This window comes from Microcebus murinus, chromosome 1, assembly GCF_040939455.1.
Source record: "Microcebus murinus isolate Inina chromosome 1, M.murinus_Inina_mat1.0, whole genome shotgun sequence".
NCBI lineage: Eukaryota > Metazoa > Chordata > Mammalia > Primates > Cheirogaleidae > Microcebus > Microcebus murinus.
This window is the reverse complement of record NC_134104.1, coordinates 130,469,336-130,489,778: the sequence shown is the minus strand read 5'-3', so window position 1 is coordinate 130,489,778 and position 20,443 is coordinate 130,469,336. Positions and strand designations below refer to the sequence as shown.

Sequence of the window (20,443 nt, the reverse complement as noted above, 5' to 3'; positions counted from 1 at the left end):
TTTTCACTTTGTTCTGCTTCACTAACCATTCAGTAATGTTTCCCTGTTTAAGTAATAGAGGAGCAAATAGACTGTTTATGTCCCTTTACTTAGTTAAAATAGAACATTGTAAAATGATTTTGTTTATTGAAGAAGCACTTGTGAAAAAGAGAACATTGTAAAATAGTTTTGTTTATTAAGGAGCCATGTGTGAAAAAAATTTATAATGTGAAATTTCAGTTGATTACAGTTTAATTCAAAGAGGGTGTGAGGAACTTCATGAAACATTTTTCATACTTATTTTTCTGAGTTACCATGTTAAACATGTGACTTTAAGATGCTATCTACATATTTATTTATTTAGAGACAGAGTCTTGCTCTGTTACCCAGGCTAAAGTGCTGTGGCATCAGCCTAGCTCACAGCAACCTCAGACTCCTTTTTCTTACTGAATTGTTGAAGTTCTTTTTATTTGAGGGATAGGAATCTTTTGTCAGATTTGTGACTTCTTTTTGTTCTCTTACAGTGACTTTTGATGAACAAATGTTCTTAGTTTCAAAGTTACTTGAACCCTTTCGTGTCTTTTGTAAAATATCTTGTCCCTCCTGAGGCCATTGAAATATTTTCCTTGTCTTTCAAAACGTAGAATTTTGCTTTTCATTTTTAAATTTATAATCTACTGGGAATTAATTTTTGTGTATAGTGGCAGGTATAAATTATTTTTGTCATAAGGGTAAATGGCTGTCTCAATTCATTCATTTGATTTGTCACTTCTGTCTCCACTGAATGACAATGGCATATCTGCACCAGCTATGCTTTGATTGCAGGTTCTTTTACTTGTTTTGATCTCTGCCTGAAGTGCTCTTCCTTCAGGTTGCTACCTGCTTCCTTCCTTACCCCCTTTTGGCTTTTTCTCCAAAGACATTTTTTTAGTGAGTCCACATATGGCCATTTATATAAAATTCAATGCTTCCCCAAACTTTTGCAATCCTCCTTCCCTGCTTTATTTTTCTCTATCGCTCTTATGCATATTTAAATTTGTACATACTTGTCTTAATTATTTTATTGTGTATCTCCCTCACTGTACCATAAGCACAATAAGAAAAAGGGTTTTTGTTGGTTTTATTTATTGCTGAACCCCTGGCCCCTATAAAAATGCCAAGCATAAAATCAGTGCTCAGTAATACACATTGAATGAGTGGATGAATGCATATTACATTTTGAAAATGGGTATACTTATGGGCTTTAGGTCTGCTTCATCGGTCTATTTCTTTTCCTCTTAGTGAGTGCTACTACTTTAATAAACTATGGCTTTATAATAAGACCTGATATCTGGTAGGACATGGCCTCTCCCTGTTCTCATTTTTTAAGGGTGTTTTGTCTATTCTTGATACTTTCCTCTCCTTTGTAAATTTTATAATTATTCTATCAAGTCCCATGAAAAACCTCATTGCTGTTTGTCACATTGCATTGATTCTATAGTCTAATCAGGAAAGAACAAAGAGATTTTTAAAAAATTATTTCAAATCTTTCTATCCACAGATACATGTGTTTCTCATTGACTTAGATTTTTCTTTAATGTCTTTATATATTTTATAGATTATCTTTATAAGGTTATGCACTGTTTGACAAATGCTTCTTCTTCTTGCATAGTTAATTTATTCATAGATTCTACAATTAAATCAGGTCTTTATCTTAAACTAAACATTGCCACTACACATTCTAAAAATTATATTATGAATTTTTAAATGAAGGTAAAATTTTTAAAGAAGCTAGTAATTGTAATTAATTAGAATTTTTTCCTTTAGCTCAGAGATGAAAATCATAAAAGAAGAACCTAATTAAAACTACTGAGAAGGCTTAAGGAGAAAACCACTTTGCTCTTAACTCGTAACTTTTCTCCCATTCTAAAGCCTTCTATGACCCATCTCCAACAATATTCATTAGTCCCTCCCAGGTGTTTCTAATTATGACTCTGTTTTACAGCCATTTTTATAATATTGTGTCATTTGGTAATTACCTCCTCATGCATATGTCATCCCCAATAGATTGCACACTCACTGAGACCAGGGATTTTATCCTGTCTTTGTACTGCCAGGCTCAGTCACAGTGCCTGCCATGGAGAATGTAGGTACTATAAGCTTATAGTAATGAAAATTTGAGCATCCAAAGGAGATAATCGACTTTACTCTTTATTAATTTCAGCATATTACGGGGCACAAATGTTATGTGTGTTGCCTTTCCACCCCTCCCTTCCCCTCTGGAGTCAGAGCTTCAAGCGTGTCCATCCCCAGATGATGCACATTGCACTCGTTATGTACGTATATACCCATCTTCTCCTCCCCCTTCCCATCTGCCAGCACCCACTAAATGTTATTCCTATTATGTCCACTTAGGTGTTGATCAGTTAATACCAATTAGGAGACTTTATTTTTAATAAAGCTTTCAAAAATGGCACAGAAATTGGCCTAACAATTGGTATGACAATTGATATGACAGTTGGTATGACAATTCTGTTCTTCCAAATCCTCTCTACCTTTAGATAGTGTCGATTCTCTCCTATTTCTCCCCGAACTCTCACCTCTTCACCCCCTTTGTTGAATCTTTTCCCTCTGACATCCCCAGAGACATGGGTGTTCCCCCAGGAATCTCTCTGTAGCCTTCTTTATTCTAACATTACTCAAAAGTCTATTACATATTATCCACTCTGATGTCTTCAGTTATACCAAGAATTCTTGAATTTATAACTTAGCACTGAACCTACTTTAATCCTGGGCCTTATTTTTAAATTTCTACATATCTACTACATAGCTCATAACATTTAATATATTCCTAATAGGAACTCATTAGTTCTCCTACCCACATACCTTTCTGAAATTTGTCATTTTTCCTTTATTCATGTGATGATCTGTGTTGTCACAATCCATTCGGTCACCCAAATGAGAAGAACTAGCCTTCCTGGGGCTTTATTTCAGACAGATAATGCAGACTTAAAAGCCTGTCCCCTAAAAATTTCCCAAGTCTCTCCTCAGTCCCCAGTTGCTACTAGCTGAGTTATGACCTTATTTCTCAGCTGGACTATTGCAGTGAAACCTTCCTACTTCGTCTTCTTGAATCCAGATGGACTTTCTTCCTTCACGTTTTTGTCCCAATTATTTTTCTAAAATATAATCTTTATACATACTTTTGTGTAGCATGTTTCTTATAGCTTCCCATTGCTCAAAGGAATAAAGTCTACATTCATTAGTGTAGCACACAGGCTACTTCATTTGCTTGCCCCAACCTACCTTTGCCACCTTCATCTCTTTCACACATATTATTCTCCATTTATAGCTAAAGTTTAAATGTTTATTGACAACATCACATTGTTTATAACTGCACATGGGCTTTTTCTGTTACAATTGTCATTTTACCCTTTTATAGCTAAATAATTCCTACTCTTCCAGCTCAGATATCACCTCTCATTTGAAGTCTTCCAATGTACCCTGAGACTGAGTAACTGGCTCCTCTCCTCTGCTTTCATGGCACTTTGTTTATATCTTTATTTCAACACTTGCTAATTTGAATTAAAATTTATTTATATATTTGTCTACCCTTTCTTACACTGGGTTTCTTCCTAAAGGTCAGAACCGTTGTTTTGCATGATTGTATCTGTCCCAACAATTAGGTTACATGGCCATCTTTGATGAAAGCTACACAGAGATCCAGAAGACATCATCTGTCCACATAGAGGGGATCATCCTTCCTCTCTTGTCTGCACTGACTGAGTGCCATCCTTCATATAAGCATACATGTTCAGGCTATTCATTAAAACCTTGACAAACTGCCCAACCTTCTCAATTTGTCTTCAGTGCATTGTTTCCAATTCTTTATTATATTAACTAATATCTCAACAATCAATATGGAATATTTTAATGATTATATATTTCATCATGATCTTAAGCACTGGAGATACAGCATAGGAATCTTATTATTTCTGCTACTTATTTGGTCCTCAGTATCAGGAGGATGATGGTGTCTGAAAACCACAGTACTGATATGGATCAGTATAGCTGGCTTTTTTCCAAATACTTTACATGTATTATCTCATTTAATCCTCCCAGTCTGCTTTCCTAAGGTCAAAGAATTGGTAGGGGATTATTCTGGAAAGTCGATCCAAGTCTATCTGTCTCAAAATTTGTGTTCAGGGATACCTCATTTCTTTAGAAGCAATTTCATTTCCATTTTCCATGTTCAAATCTCCCCTTCACCACCCATTTAACCCTGTGTTGTCTTTAATTTATTCCTGTGTGGATTTACATGATAAAGTGCAAATGGTTATAGAAACTCTGCCAAACTATGCCATGCAGTGCATGGTGCTTTCCTTTTGAATGTTTTTGAATAGTTTCAAATGAGGCTTAGCAGCCTGACACTTGATCCGAGATGTTTTTTTTTATTTTTTTTTATTTTTAAGAGTTAACACCACCATCCCAGAGGTGCACAGGCAGCCAGCCTATTTTGCCAGGTGCTTAGCGGAAGTCTTTAGCAGTATTAATAGTACATTTTCTTCATTGTGATTGCCTTTTTTATTTTTGCTTATTTTTTAGCCAAGAATCCATTAACAAAATGCAAATTGTTATTCAGAAAGATCTGGAGAATTGGTTTAGAAAGTTGACTTATAAGACAAACAAAATGCAGGAACAGAGTAAGGATGAAAATGTAGTTTTAGCTGTCATGTATTATTTTTATGATGGAAGGAATTACATATTCCAAGAAAGGGGAAAGCAACTCTCACTAAGAGTTCCCAGAAGATTTCAGAGGAAATGACATGATCCTAAATCATGTTCTAGAAGTTACAATGTTATTTAGAAGACCTATTATTTAAATGACATAGTTTTTATGGTCAAATATGAGAAACAATAACACTTCAATATATTGATGTCAAGTATATTGGACAAGTATACATTTTTATGAGCCAAGATTACTTTTCTTTAGATTTTTTATTTAAAACACATTTAGAAATAACTCTAGTTATATTTCAAAATGGCACAAAGATCATAAGCATGCAGTTCCTTCCCTCCCAAGGTTTTCTTGAAATAAATTTAAAGAAATGCAAAAAAGAGACATAATTACAAAAGGACAGAGGTGGTTTGGGTCACCAACAGATGAAAGCTTTAAATATTTCTGGAAGCCAGAGGGTGAATGGGAGTGCACTGAATAGAAAAATAGAATGTGAGATCAGAACCTTGAGGTCTAGAATTAGGGTCTGCAGGTGGAATTCTGGATGAATAAAGCCAAAAGCTTGGGACCAGTAGAGCTGAAAACATGGGGATTAGTTGAAAAGAGGAAAATTTGTTTTTTTTTATTAAGATAAAAAGCATTATTAATAGAAAATAAAGGCAAAAAGAAACAGTAGAAAAATATAGTTTATATGTCAATGAGTCAAAAATAAAACAGAATTTCAAGCAATCAATGAGTATTAAGAAGTTAGAAGCTACTTTGCTCAAAGGTACTCTCTATTGAATGAACCAAGATTTGTAGTATTGGAATCATAGATAAAGAAATCTAATTGTATCACATAACCCCCACCAGCAGACAAAAGTATTGATAAAATAAACAATAATAGTGATGTTTATTAGCTTTCAAATTTTAGCGTCACCAAAAAAGTCTAGAAGAATGAGTTGTAGTCAAAAGACAGAATATTTCAGCTAGAAAATTTTGAACATTTAAAAGTATAAATGTAGTTGGGAAAATTTGGGAATTGGAAATTGAGGAAGAAAGATGAAAGAAAATGAATGACTTCAATGAGGGAATTTGAGATCCTAATTTAAATTCATGGGACCGAACATATAAGTGGAATATATTGTATATAGTTGTAAAATAACAATAGAATATTCGAATTAATAAAACTTTGAAAGGTTATGTAGAGGACTATGGAAAGAAAGACATAAAATGTGTGATAGTGTATACATGCTAAATTCTCATCTCTGTTAGTGTCCAGAGATTTAATGTGTTAGTCTGTTCTTTAGAGCTATGATGTCAACTGGCAGGAAAAAAACCTAATAATAGCAATAACAATAATAATAATAAATATTTCGAGCATTTACCTCAGGGCTGGGAAGGTTAAAATGGAGAGTTTTGCTTTTCATCTAAACCTGTTTTGTACTATTTGGTTTGTTTCCATATGTGCATTATGTGATTAAAAATAAATAAAAATGGAAAAGAAATTATAGTACAATATATTCAAGAGTCCCTATGGAAGAAGATTTGAAGTGCATGGGAAATACAAAATGTACTAGGTAATGTTCCAACTAACAAAATAACCTCTTAAATCAGTGGTTCTCAATGTGCTTTCACACAGGAAACCATCTGGGATATTCAAACTCCTTCGAACCATGTGAAGAGTGGTTTAAATGGTTGCAGTTTATATTTTAGTTTATACAGTTTATATTGTAGTTTATACAGTAAGCCACCAATATTCCCAGAGCACTGTATTTTGGGTTTATCAAAAATGTATATGTGTTCCTATATGCTAGACATCACACGTGTTTAAAATACAACCAAAAGGTGACTGTAACTTCATGGTTGAGAGGTTTTTCGGTATTGGGTTCCATTTGCCTGTGGTTCAGGTGGACTTAATCTTTAGGATTTCTGGAAATACCATATATCCCCAACTTCATGTTTCCTTGACCTCCATAATTGAGAACATCCTTCTGGGTACTTGGTCTTTGTTATATCTGGTTCAAGCTTCTGATTCAGTTCACTTTTATATTAGCTCCTTTAATTTAAGACCTTAAAAGCCAGTAAATAAAAAGCAGGCAGAGTAGAGAAAAATATGGAGAGAAGTGAAATAGTGCTTTGGCAACTCTTTCAGGATTAAAAATAGCCTACCCTGTAATATTAATAAAAGCCAGTCAATTGTAGGAGATACTTATAATAGCCTTTGTTTCCTTGACATTGTTCTGGTTTCATTTTCTCCATAGGATTTTGTTTTTGTTTTGTTAATGTGTATGCATTTCTGCTTGTGGTTTGTCAACCACCAAGTAACCCTGATTCAGATCCAGTTTTTAAATTGAGTTCAGAAGTTTGTTTACCTATTCCACACAGTTCCAGAGTTGCTGTGATGTGTAGAAAGAACACTGGATTTTAAAAAACGTAGATTTAAATCTTGGAGCTGGCTGGTAATATATAGGTGACCATTTATTCTGACTATTCCTCAATTTCTATTTCCTGTAAAAAGAGGATAATACCATATCCTTTATAGAATTATTACTATGAATTTACTTATGAATTACTATGAAATTACTTATTGGTGGGAAAGAAGGCCTTGGTGTCTTGAAAATATCTGGTTAAAAAATTTTAATATAAGGAATGTGATTCTGTTATTAGGGTTTTGAGCAGTGCTTCCTAGCCATCCTCAAAGAGCGTTTTAAACATCAAACTGAATTTGTCTTGTGTTGAGGCCCTGGCTCTCTACTTTTAAAAAGCTCCCCAGCTGATTCCCAATGTACAGCTAGAGTTGAGATTGGTTCGCTTAAATACTTGGTAATCATTTTAAAAGCTAGATTATTTTACTATTTAAGTATGCAATTTATTTTGAATGCATCAAGGCCCCAAAACACAAGTCACCCTCAGATAACATTGCAGTTCTCCTACAAAGTTGAGCAATGTGACTTCAACCAAAAATTATATCTTGGATCAGGTTTTTCTCTTTAAAGTGATTGACAGTCAACTGGGGTGGCTGTTTTTACGTATCTAATTACTTTCTTCAACAATAAACCTTTATTGAGCACTTTCTGTCATCAGGCACTTGTTTTTCAAAGATAAATAAAACATACTACCTCTTTTGCAATTTAGGGAGGGCAGACTATAAGCATATTATCTGAGTAGCAGATGGTAAATGGCATGATAATACAATTTATAGGGTGCTGTGAGGACTTGGAGGAGGAGTATTAGTCTACTGAGAGACTGGAGGGGGTCTTCTTGGAAATAATTGCCTTTGGAGGGATAGATAGGAATTATACATATAAGATATAAGTAATAAGATTAAAGAAAAGAAAGAGCAATAGAAAAGAAAAGGAGACAATAAAGCACACTGAATTATGCAAGGCATTGTCGGCAGGTCTGTATCACTGCAGCAAAATGTCTGGGGCAGGGAGGAATGGAAAATGAATCCAGAGATGTAGGGTCTAGGCTAGTTCCTGGAAGGCAGTGTTTGCCAAAATAAAGTCCCCTTTGTGGCTTGAGTTCCACATCACTGGCTAAGAGAAAGAAGTATATGGGCCACCTATGGGGGAAGAGGAGATGTGAATTAGTGAATTAGTGAATGAATACTTCAGTACAAGAAGTAGAACATTTCAAGAAAATATCCACCCAGCCCAAGCACAGATCAAAAGAAACTGAGAGGTGCCAAATTATAAGCAGTGAGAGATTTTCTTAGGGAATTGGTGGATTGATACTGATACATAAATAATATGTATGTATATACACACACATATAAACACATATAGACATATATGTGCATTTTCCTTTTTGAACAAATGGAAAAAATAAGCAAGAATATTCTTACATGCTGAATTTCAAGTGTGTGTGTGTTATCTTGGAATTTTCATGCTAGAAAAGGTCACATAGATTAATCTACAGAGAGGGAATTTGTATAAGAAGAGCCGTTCCATACATGTTTTTGAGGCCCTTAAATGGTGATTTACACAAAGAAAACATATACAAAGAAGTGAGGAAAAATTGTACAGTTCAAATCATGTAGCCTCCAATTTATGTTTTTCATAATCAAACCAACCTGTTAAAACCAAAATAATCATTTACGAGGCTCTTATCAATCTTGTTTAATATTTTCTATAGATTTCATAACTTTCATTTTGTGACAGTTCAAAAATATTATATCCAGGTTGTTTGCCCCAGTAAAGGTCTGGACAGTAAAGATCTGCCACCAAGTGGTGTGCTCCTTCTTTCAATTCTATTCTCCTCATTTCTGAATATTTTAATTCTTTGAGTTCATTTCTTCATTCTACACCTTTGGAGATTATAAAATTCCTGGAGGATCACAAAATTCTTAGAAGGATAAAATCGATCATGTCATGAAGAGAAGAAAGCAAGGAATGGTCTCAGTAATCCACTTACTGTTCAAACTTTTTCTTTCAGCCATTTAGACAGGAAAACTGATTTTAATTACTATTTTTCCACTGACCAAGACATCCTAGAATTAGTGCCTAAGTATAATTTCACAGTGGTTCCTAGATTTTTGTATTATCCATCTCATTTGTTATGGTTGAATTGTGTCCTCTCAAAAAGATAAGAAGTCCTGATCCACAGTACATCAGAATGCAATGTTATTTGAAAATATGATCTTTACAGAGGATCAAGTTAAAATGAATTCCTTAGGGTGGGCCCTGGTCCAGTATGACTGGTATCCTTATAAAAAGAGAAATTTGGACACAAAGACAAACATACACAAGGAGATTATGGTGTGAAGACACAGGATTGGAGTGATGCACCTACAAGCCAAGAAATGCCAAAAATTGCTGGCAAAACACCAGACACTAGGAATAAACAAGGAAGGATTTCCCATACAGGTTTCAGAGGAAGTGTGGATTTGCCAACACCTTGATTTCAAACTTCTAGCCTCCAGAACTGTAATATGATAAATGTCTATTGTTTGAAGCCACTGGGTTTGCAGTATCTTGTTACAGTAGCCCTGAGAGACTAACACCCTGTTAAAATATTAAGAAATAAATATTAAAAGGCTAACATAAGACTTACACATTTTAATTTTTTCAATCTAGGATATAATGAATGAATGAATGAATGAAGCCCCCCATCTAATATCACCATGATTTATAAAAGAAAGCATTTTAACAATAGAAAAGCAGGAAGGATATATTTAATAATGGGAAAATCCTTGAAATTTAGCCATCTATAATTTATGTACAAAAGTGTATTATCCTTATCTTTATTTTTACCTCAGAGTCCAGCAGATTTCAACACCTGAGTGACCCACATTGTAATGACCTGCCAAATAACCAGATGCATTGTAGAATTCTGATACAACTGGTAATAGAATAGATTTCTGGAATATATTCTCTTGTTCAATCAATAAAGCTCTGGGGCATTCCGTGAAAATGGAATCTCAACTGTGGAGTTGTGGGGTTTAATTACCTTAGACCTTTTCAGAAACAAGTCCTGAAGATCATTAAGAAACCTGACTTCTCTCTGTGGCAGCAGGCCCATAGGCATTCATTGCTTTTGAAAGAGATTTTGCTATGTAAGTTCATCAAAAACAAGATTCTGATCAAATATTATATTAGAGTAAGATTGAGACTTTATATATGCTGATAACAAGTTTTCTAAAATGCCCAGATTAAATACTGGAGTCTTCTTCATGGGTGGTATAAGGTCAATCAGGCATCATTCATTCTTTTTTTTTTTTTTTTTTAGAAATGCAGTTTCTATCAAAATAGTGATATTCTTCACAGGAATAGAGAAAAAAATCCTAACGTTTGTATGGAACCACAAAAGTCTCTGGATAGTTAAAGCATTCCTGAGCAAAAAGAACAAAACTGGTGGAGGCATCATACTACCTTCAAAATATACTCAAAGCTGTAGTAACCAAAACAACATGATATTGGCATAAAAGCAGACACATAGACCAATGGAACAGAATAAAGAACCCACAAATAAATGCATTTATTTATAGCCAACTGATTTTTGACAAAGGTGCCAAGAAGATAACTGAGGAGGCCAGGTGCGGTGGCTCACGCCTATAATCCTAGCACTCTGGGAGGCTGAGGCGGGTGGATTGCTTGAGGTTAGGAATTTGAAACCAGCCTGAGCAAGAGCGAGACCCTGTCTCTACTATAAATAGAAAGAAATTAATTGGCCAACTGATATATATAGAAAAAACATTAGCTGGGCATGGTGGTGCATGCCTGTAGTCCCAGCTACTGGGGAGGCTGAGGCAGGAGGATCACTTGAGCCCAGGAGTTTGAGGTTGCTGTAAGCTAAGCTGACGCCGCCATGGCACTCACTCTAGCCTGGGCAACAAAGGGAGACTCTGTCTCAAAAAAAAACAACAACAACAACAACAACAAAAAAGAAGATAACTGAGGAAAGGACAGCCTATTTGATAAATGATGCTGGGAAAACTGAATATCCATATGCAGAAGAATGAAACTAGACTCTTATATCTTACCATATGCAAAATTAATTGAAAATACATTGAACACTGAAACACAAAGTACATTGAAGACCTTATCTATTAAAAGGAAACATAATGCTTTAAGACATTTGTGTGGGCAAAGATATTTTGGGTAAGACATCAAAAACACAGGTAACAATGCCAAAAATAGACAAATGGGGATACATCAAACTAAAAAGGTTTCACATAGCCAAGGTGACAGTCAACAGAGTGAAGATACAACCTTCAGAGTTGGAGGAAATATTTGCGAGCTATTCATTCAACAAGGGATTAATATGCAGAATATGCAAAGGAATCAAACAACTCAATAGCAAAAAAATAAAAATCCAATTAAAAATGGGCATATGATCTGATAGACATTTTTCAAACGAAGACATAGAAAAGGTAAACAAGCATATGAAAAATGCTAAACATCAGTAATTATCAGGGAAATAATAAACCAAAATCACAATGAAACATCATCTCACCTGAGAATCACTATTATCAAAATGACACACAAAAAAAATTCTGATGAGAATATGGAGAAAAGGGAACTCTACACACTGTGCCTGAGAATGTAAATTAGGACAGTCATTATGGAAAACAATATGGATTTGTCTCAAAAAACTGAAAATAGAACTAGTATATGATCCAGCAATCCCATTACTGGGCATATATCCAAAGGAAAGAGAATCAGTATGTTGAATTGATCTCTGCACTCTTGTGTTTGTTGCAGCATGGTTTACAATAGTTAAACTATGGAATCAACTTTGGTATCCATCAACAGATGAATGGATAAAGAAAATGCGGTATATGTATGTATAATGGAATATTATTCAGCCATAAAAAATAATGAAAATCTGTCATTCATGGCAACATGTATGGAACTGGAAGTCATTATGTTAAGTGAAATAAGCCAGACAAAGAAATGTAAATATCTCATGTCCCCACTCATATGTAGAAACTAAATAAGTTGAGAAGTAGAGAGGGGAATATTGGTAACTAGCGTCTGGGAAGGGTAGGGGGAAGGAAAGACTAGGGAGAGGTTGGTTAACAGAAAAAAAAATTGCAGCTAGATAGGAGGAATAAGTTCTAGTGTTCTTTAGGACTGCAGGGGGAGTATAATTACCAATAATTTATATTTTCAAATAGCTAGAACAGAGAATTTTTTAATGTTCCTAGTACAAAGAAATGACAAATGCTTGAGGTATTGGATATGCTAATTACCATTACCTTATAATGTTTAGTTTGATCACTAAACATTATATATAGGTATGGAAAATCATGCTGTATCCCATAAATATGTATAATTATTAAATGTCACTTAAAAATAATAAAAATGATTATATTCTTTTGGCTAGAAAAAATCTTGTTACAGAATAAGGAAGCCCATTAATGAAATAAAATAACTTTCATTCCTTCATTTTATCTCATGTTTTTTTTTCTTAGAATGTGTCTTTTCTCAATTATAAAGTGATAAATTTCAGTAAAATTTAAATATGTATTGAATATTCACTGGGTTCCAGGGAAAGGATTGAGAACCACAGGGATATGAACATAGATGAAACATAGGCCCTATCCAATGGAAATATCACACATAGATGATTTCTAAAGTTGTGTCCAGGGTTTAACTGACAAATTGTGTTGGTAATGATTATGTATTTCCATTTAAAAATCTCAGAGTGCAAGTATCTATGGGCATTCCATAATATGACCACAGTATATTGGTTAAATGCAATTTGTATGAGCACATAAATGATTCTAAGAAAAATAATGTCTTAAGATGCCCTTAAGCTCATCCATCCTTTACTTTGGACTTTCTATGTTTCACTTTGTTAACCTACCATAGAACATTAGGGAAAATAGCTATAGCAAAAATCTACTGACAATGAAATGTTACTTACATTTAGATATGTCTTGAGCACTTGGAGAGCATCCAAATGCTTTTGCTCATTTAAGTTAAAGCAGTGATTTTCTGAACAAAATCAGTTTCTCTTTAGCTGATCAAGTGACCTCTATGGGTGTCAAAAAAAGATGCCTGGTGGAAAATTGGTTTGATGTTGGGACATTCATTAACTGTAGATGAGAGAACCTGGCAAATCATTGCTCTGTTGCTTAGATGACAGTAGAATATATGCAAATTCTGCTTGGTGGCTTGCAGTTACAGAGTCTACTCACAGAGTTTGTATTCTGTATCCTGTTAGATTGTGGAGTCATTCTCCCACATACCTTTGCTTCTAATAAGCTCTCTACATTCCCTTAGCCTAAGATTTCCTTCCAAATGTCCATTTTCCCACTGCCATTGTTAGTATTATTCCAAGGCTGTTATTGTTTAGATATTTGACTTCAATATTGTTCAATTTATTTAGCAAACGGACAGATGGGTATTGAACCCTTGATAAGTGTGAGTTAGTTACTCGCTTAATTGCTGGATACAAATAACAAGAAGACTGAACCCTCCCTTGACTGTACTGTTAGGAGAGACAAACCAATCAAGAGACATGCTCAGATGGTGTGAGGAATTGTTACACGCCAATGAGTGGGAAGACCTATCTCAGTTGAAGTTTGGGTAGGACTTCTGCAGAAGAGATGTCAAATATATTTGAGTCCTGAAAGCTGGGTAGGCATTAGCAAAGCATGGAGAAAGGAGTTTTCAAGTTAGAGGAAGTGGAATGTGTAAGAGGCTTGAAGGTAAAAGAGAGCTAGGTGTATGGAAAAATTGGCTGTTGCCTTAATGTGTTTATGTGACTTATACATATTTCCTACTTAAATGTATCAAATCAGATTTGGGCTTGATCTGATTAAGGAGATTGATGGAAATAAGCCTTCCCCTCCTTGAATAAATCTACTTGTTAAATGAACTCGTGCATTTCTTTTGCTATTTGGCAAAAGTAAAGAATCCATGGTATGTTTAATGTGCATCTCCATTAAACACCACCCTTCTTCTCCCACCCCATACAGACCTGGATCTTAGTCTTATGTGATTAGTATTCCTGTTAAATTCCCTACTAACCCAAATCCCATAGAAAGTAGAATAATGTCCTCACCACCCCAAATTATTTTGATTCATGTATGATACTGAATGATTGGCACTTTTACCTTTCGATTTTTTTTAAGAAATCAAAAGAAAAACATGATAAATTTTATTTAAAAACCCATATTCATGTCACTCAATTTTACAACTGTTAATATTTTGTCATATTTGCTTCTAGTTGTTTTATATTTTTTTTTTAAATGAAACATTATGGATGTAGTTAATAATCCTCTTTGGTCACTTCCCTAGTCTCATCCTTAGATTCCCAAGAGGCAAGAATAAGTAGGAATTTGGTATGTGCCCTTCCTTGCATTCTAGTTCTCTTACTTTTATATATAAATATGTGCATCCACAAACAATTTATAGAATTTTATATTTGTGTGTGATTATTATTATCTTTTTATTATGGAATATTCCAAACATGTGCTAGAATAGAATAGTATAATGAAAACTCAAACACCCATCACATACCTTCAGCAATTAGCTACTCTGGACCAATCATGTTTCATCTATATCCACACACACTAACTCCTAAATCCTCTCCATTATTTTGAAGCAAATCCCAGTCATAATATCATTTTCTTAGTATTTATTTGACTATGTATTTCTAAATGATAATGACTTTTTAAAACAACAATGCTATTATTATCACAACCAAAAATTTTTAAATATTTCTTTATTATTACCAGAAATTTAGTTTTACTTTTCTCCAATTGTCTCCTAATGTTTATTGTACAGTTAGAATCAGGGTCCACATAAGGCCCATTGTTTGGAGTTGGTTGCTATGTCTCTTAAATATATTTAAAGTCATAGGTCTGTTACCAATTATTTTCTAGCTATTTATTTGTTCAAAAAACCATGTCAGTTGTTTTATAGTTTCCCACAGTTAGGAATTTGCAGATTTTATTCATGTAAAGACTTATAATTTATGTTTCTGTCCCTCCATTTCCTGTAAGCAAGTAATTACATCTAGAGTCTTGATCACATTCAAGTTTGATATTTTTGGCAAGCCTTCCTTATAGGTAGTATTGTACTTCTTTAGGAAATGCCTACTTATATGTTCATTAGTAGTAATTGATGGTTATTGCCTAGATACATTATTTCTTTTAGACTGTACATATAACTAGAGGATTAGGGTTTCGAGCCAAGCAATATCAGCCCAACCTCTGGGAATGACATGGGCCTTGATAGTGAGTTCAACCAGCTGTTCAATGATTCAATCAACCATGCCTATATAACAAGACCCTAATTAAAAACTCTAGAGAGCAAGACTTGAGGGAGTTTCCTGGTTGGGAAAGTGTAGGGAGTGTAATGCATCCTGATTCGCTGAGGAGAGGACATGGAATCTCTGCTTTTGGGATCCTCCTACTTCTCAAGCCCTATGGGTCTCTTCATTTAGCTGGTCCTGATTTGTATCCTTTATGATACAATTATAAACATAAGTATAGTGCTTTCTTGAGTTCTGTAAATCATTTCAGCAAGTTATCAAACCTATAGGGGTTATATAGGAACCCTCAAATTTATAGCCATGCAGGTAAGGCTTGGGGACCCACAAACTTGTGACTGGCATCTGACGTAAGGACAGTCTTGAGGACTATGCCCTTAACCTGTGAAATCTACACTAATTTCATGTAATTAGTTCCAGAATTGCATTGCAGAATTGCAACAATCATTTTGAAGGTTCTTTGTCAGCACCTTTAAAGCTTAACCTATGCATATTCTTCAACCTAAGGACTTAATTCCTAGGTATGTACCTCAGAAAAATGACTGCTATAACCAACAAAACACATGCTCAGAAATGTCTATAGTAGCTTATTCATAATCTTATAGATTCAGAGAGAAAATAACCCAAATATTAATCAATAGTAGATATGGCAAACAATTCGATTATGGTCATACAATGTAATACTATATAGTAATGAAAGAGTAACAAAATACTAACAGACAACAGTGTTGAACGAAAGAAGCCAGACACAAAATAATACATACTCTACACTTGCATTTTTGCAAAGTGCAAAAGCAGGCAAAAATCGCCTATTGTGACATCTCATAATGATGGTTATCACTGGAGGGTATTGACTGGGCAAGTGCTCAGGACTGGAAGCCTTCTAGAATGCTGAAAGTGTTCTATTTCATTATTGGGATGGTGGTAACATGGGAGTATGCATGTATTTTAAAACTCTGCAAATTATACACTTATAATTCATCTGCTTTTTTGTATGTAAGTTATATATTCATTTTAAAAGTTAAAAAAGACAAAAATGCAAATTTCTCAAATGAATGAATTTGTGTGGGAGTGGCATTTTTAGGAATTCTTATATTAGTGCTTTCTAATTAATATGTGAATGTGAGTAATATAAATAATTTTACTCATTCAGAGTAGATGTAATAAATGCCCCAGGGTTTCCACTCAGTATCACTTAAAGCTAGAAGGGCACAAATATCCTACGTACTTACATATAGTGAATATTACAAAACTTGATTATGGCACCTGATTGAGTAGGGGGGCCAGGGTATTGGGTATTAGCTGGTCTCCCACTTACTACTTGTGTGTTATTGGGCGATGGCAGTAAGAGCTCCTTGTAAGTTAGGAGAGAAATAATGCTTATAAACATCACACACACAGGGAATACCCTTAAGTGTAACCTTTAGAGTTATTGTCACTGGCCATTATTACATAGAAATACCAGCTAGAAGAGACAACTTTTATATTTCCGAACTTCTAAATTTCCTGGCATTTGAGTTCTTATTCTTTGTCTGAAAAACTGAAAGCCACAATAATAATAGCTATAGAGAGAGGAGGTCTCTTAGAGCAGGAAACGTAAACTCAGGGTTAAGCTCCATCCTCTCTGAAAATGCAGCAGACTTCCTTCAGAAGGGAGCCCTGAGCTGGGGCTGTTGCACTTGAGGCCTGTCCCTTGTATGCTCATTTACAAATAAATTTAGCAGAATCCCCAGAGGGGAGGTAAGGGAAAACCTTGGCCTTAGATAGAAATGCAAAGGTCCTTAAGCCTGAAATGAAGAAAAACATATTCATTTGGCTTTAAATAAGGCCTTAGGCTAGTTTGAAATTGAATTTTAGTCTTAGAGTTGGGTAAGCATGCCAATAGGTAGTGTATCATTCTTCATTTTTGTTTGTTTTGGGGGGTTGGATAATGGTGTTTAGAAAAGTCTGGCTTTCAAAATATCTCAATTTAGAAATTAAATAAATATGTCATAAAATACCATGTAGATTTTAACATTTCTTTTAGTTTTTAATTCAGTGCTGCATGAGTGAAATATATCTGAAATTTCTATCTATAACATTTTTAGTTTAATGTCTTTACTGTTGTACCGAAGCATTTACATTTTATGTATATTTTATAATGTTTTTTTTTCCCTCAGATCACTAGGTTCTAAACTATGTGCATTGAACATTTATGTAAAATTTAAAAACAAAGAAATCGATAAACTTTGTGGGTATATTATTTTAGAAGTCATGTATTTTAAAACACTTTTAGTGTAGAACATCTCAGAGATTTTAATGTTCTATTATACATGGTTAATGTCTAGGCTGATTTTCTACAACTTATGTAACTCAAGAATTCCTTTATTTCTTGCCTACTACACATACTGGCATACCTTGACACTGATTTTGTAGAAAAACACCTGATGATAATATACACACACACAGTAAGATGTGATTGTTTTGGCATATAAGACCAGTTTATGGGGAGAAAACTCACATATATGACTTTCTTTTTAAATAAAATATTTGATAATAGTGGCAAATAGTGGGAAGTTTAGGCAAAATGATCAAAGTGGCTGTGTGTTCTCTAATTTGACAGTAGATGCTATAGTAGTTACATAATATGTGGTATTATTTAATTAACTATTTGACAACAGAACGGTTATTATTGAAATTTTACTCTTTCATAATTCTTCATTATAAATGGACATATGTATGTATAATATGATTTATTTTCATTAATAAAAGTGTTAAAACTTCAATAGTTTTGTTGTACCATATTCCTAGAATGATAAAATACAATTACTTTTGGTGATGTACCTATAGTTTGTGAAACTATCTTTAAAATATAATTTAGTTGAGTGGGTTTTTTTTAAGTATTCTGGGAAATAAAATTGTCTCAGAAGAAGAATTTGCATTTTTGAAATCTGATTTTATAGCCACAGTGATCATAACATCATTCAATTCACACAAAAGAATTTAATCTAGAGACTATGTCACATTTGCATGAAGTATCTAGTTCCAAAATACCTCCTACACAAATTTGAATTGAATGTGTTCCCTGCTTTCTCAGTGTTACTAAAAGACTAAAATAATACCCTGCTCACCAATATATGATAAAAACTCAGCAGTATATATTTTCAGAGAGCATCGTTGATATAAATATGCAGTTCATTTTTATTTCGAAGTATCATTATAAGATGACTTCAATATTCCGTAATGGGTTATAGGGATCGTTCGCCTTATCCCCTGCTACAAATGGGCCCCATTTATACACAGAACACACACAACAGAATGTGATGGGAGAACTAACTCTATGTCACTGACCTCTTTCTACTGTTAATTTTTCTTTCAGCTGGTGACTGAAGGGAAAATTGTCCCCCGGTGTTCTCTGTGCTTGTTGGTACAGAAGCTTTGTGATGACATTTTTAAAGTGGTAAAGAATGAGCCTGGAGAACAGCATGGGGGCTATCAAGCCAGCTCAGATCCACACAATTATGTGGCCATTGGCTTTCTTTAGCTCTGTGCATTGTTAATGTTGGTTCTGAGGAAATACGGGTGAGGCAGGGTTCGAAGCGTAACTGGGGTGGATGGAGAACTTGGCAGTATATGTAGAGAAGAATCCTGCACCATGCCCTGTGACCTTTCATACTACTACCCTATAGCTGTCCCAAGCTAAAAAAAAAGAAAAACAAAAACAGGCAGATACTGTAATTTTAAATTTATTTTTAATGTTTGGATTAAGAAATTGGACTGAATTTAGGCATGAGCTTAGATTGTTGTTAAGACTTAAAAAGATAATAGAATTTACTGAAAACAATTCTAATGTTCACCAGTGGCATTGGATTAAACACAATGTGGTATATCCATACAAAGGAATACTACTCAGCAATAAAAACAAACAAGCTACCGATACATATAAAAACATGGATGAATCTGAAAAGCCTTTTGCTGAATGAAAGATGGTAGACACAAAAGAGCATATTCTCTGTGATACCATTTGTATGAACTTAGAGAAGAGGCGAAAATATAGTGACAGAAATCAGACCAGTGGTTCCAGGGGCTGGGGATAGGAGGCAGAGGTTGACCACAGAGGGGCAGAAGGGAACTTGTTCCAGGTAATTGAAGTGTTTTATATGATAATTATTGTGACTGTATGCATTTGTCAGATTTCATTAACTTGTACACTTAACATTGGTGAATTTTACTCTGTGTAAATTATACCTAAATAAAATCTATTACAAAAAAGTATGGTAGAAATCACTAGTAATGGGGGAGGGGATTTTTATAATTTGATAATACCAAAAAGTCACCAGAAAAATTATGGAGTCAGCCCGAGTTTCATCCAGAATCTGGACAAGAATTGATGTGAGTTAATAAACTTAAAAGGAAAGTGGAAGATAATGATTACACCCATGAGGTCTTCTTGTTCATTGTAACTGTTAAATATGTAAAGCATCTATCTGAGTGGTTAGCACATAGAATGCATTTAATAAATGCTTATTGCTAGTATTTTTATTATTGTTGTTGTTGTTATTGTTTAGAGTGCCTAGACAACCTAATGGGAGTTGTGAACACAGGAGAGACAGAAGCTTTCTCAGACCTTCCAGTGGAGAGAGCCTATGAGTGGTTCTGATGATTTGAAATAAACAACATGAAGTAGAAGTTATCAATGATTTATTTAGGGGAATTAATGACCTATAATGTGTTACAGAAGCTGAACATGAGAGCATCCTTTCTCTGACACATTCTGAATTTTTCAGTTCATATCAAGTCATTTCTGAGCTATCTCAATCTATTGTGAGGAGTCTTAGAATTTTGCATCTGGTAAGAGTTAAGAATTCCTAAATTTGCAGGCATTCAACAGAAGTCATGGCTATATACAGAACATTGAAATCATTCAGAAATGTTCTTTGATCATGAGAAAAATGGGTAGTTTGCCAACAATGACGATAGGAGTGTTAACTTTTTTTTTTTTTTTAGCTCACGTTAACCTTGATGTTCATGTGTGCTGCCATAAGGAACATACAATAA

At 34.3% G+C, this 20,443-nt stretch overlaps 1 protein-coding gene across 2 annotated transcripts in view; it reads left to right on the top strand.

Annotated features, from left to right (window-relative positions):
* The window catches only part of ZNF385D (zinc finger protein 385D), an 844,414-nt gene that overhangs the window by 701,624 nt on the left and 122,347 nt on the right, over window positions 1-20,443 (top strand). The window lies entirely within an intron of this gene.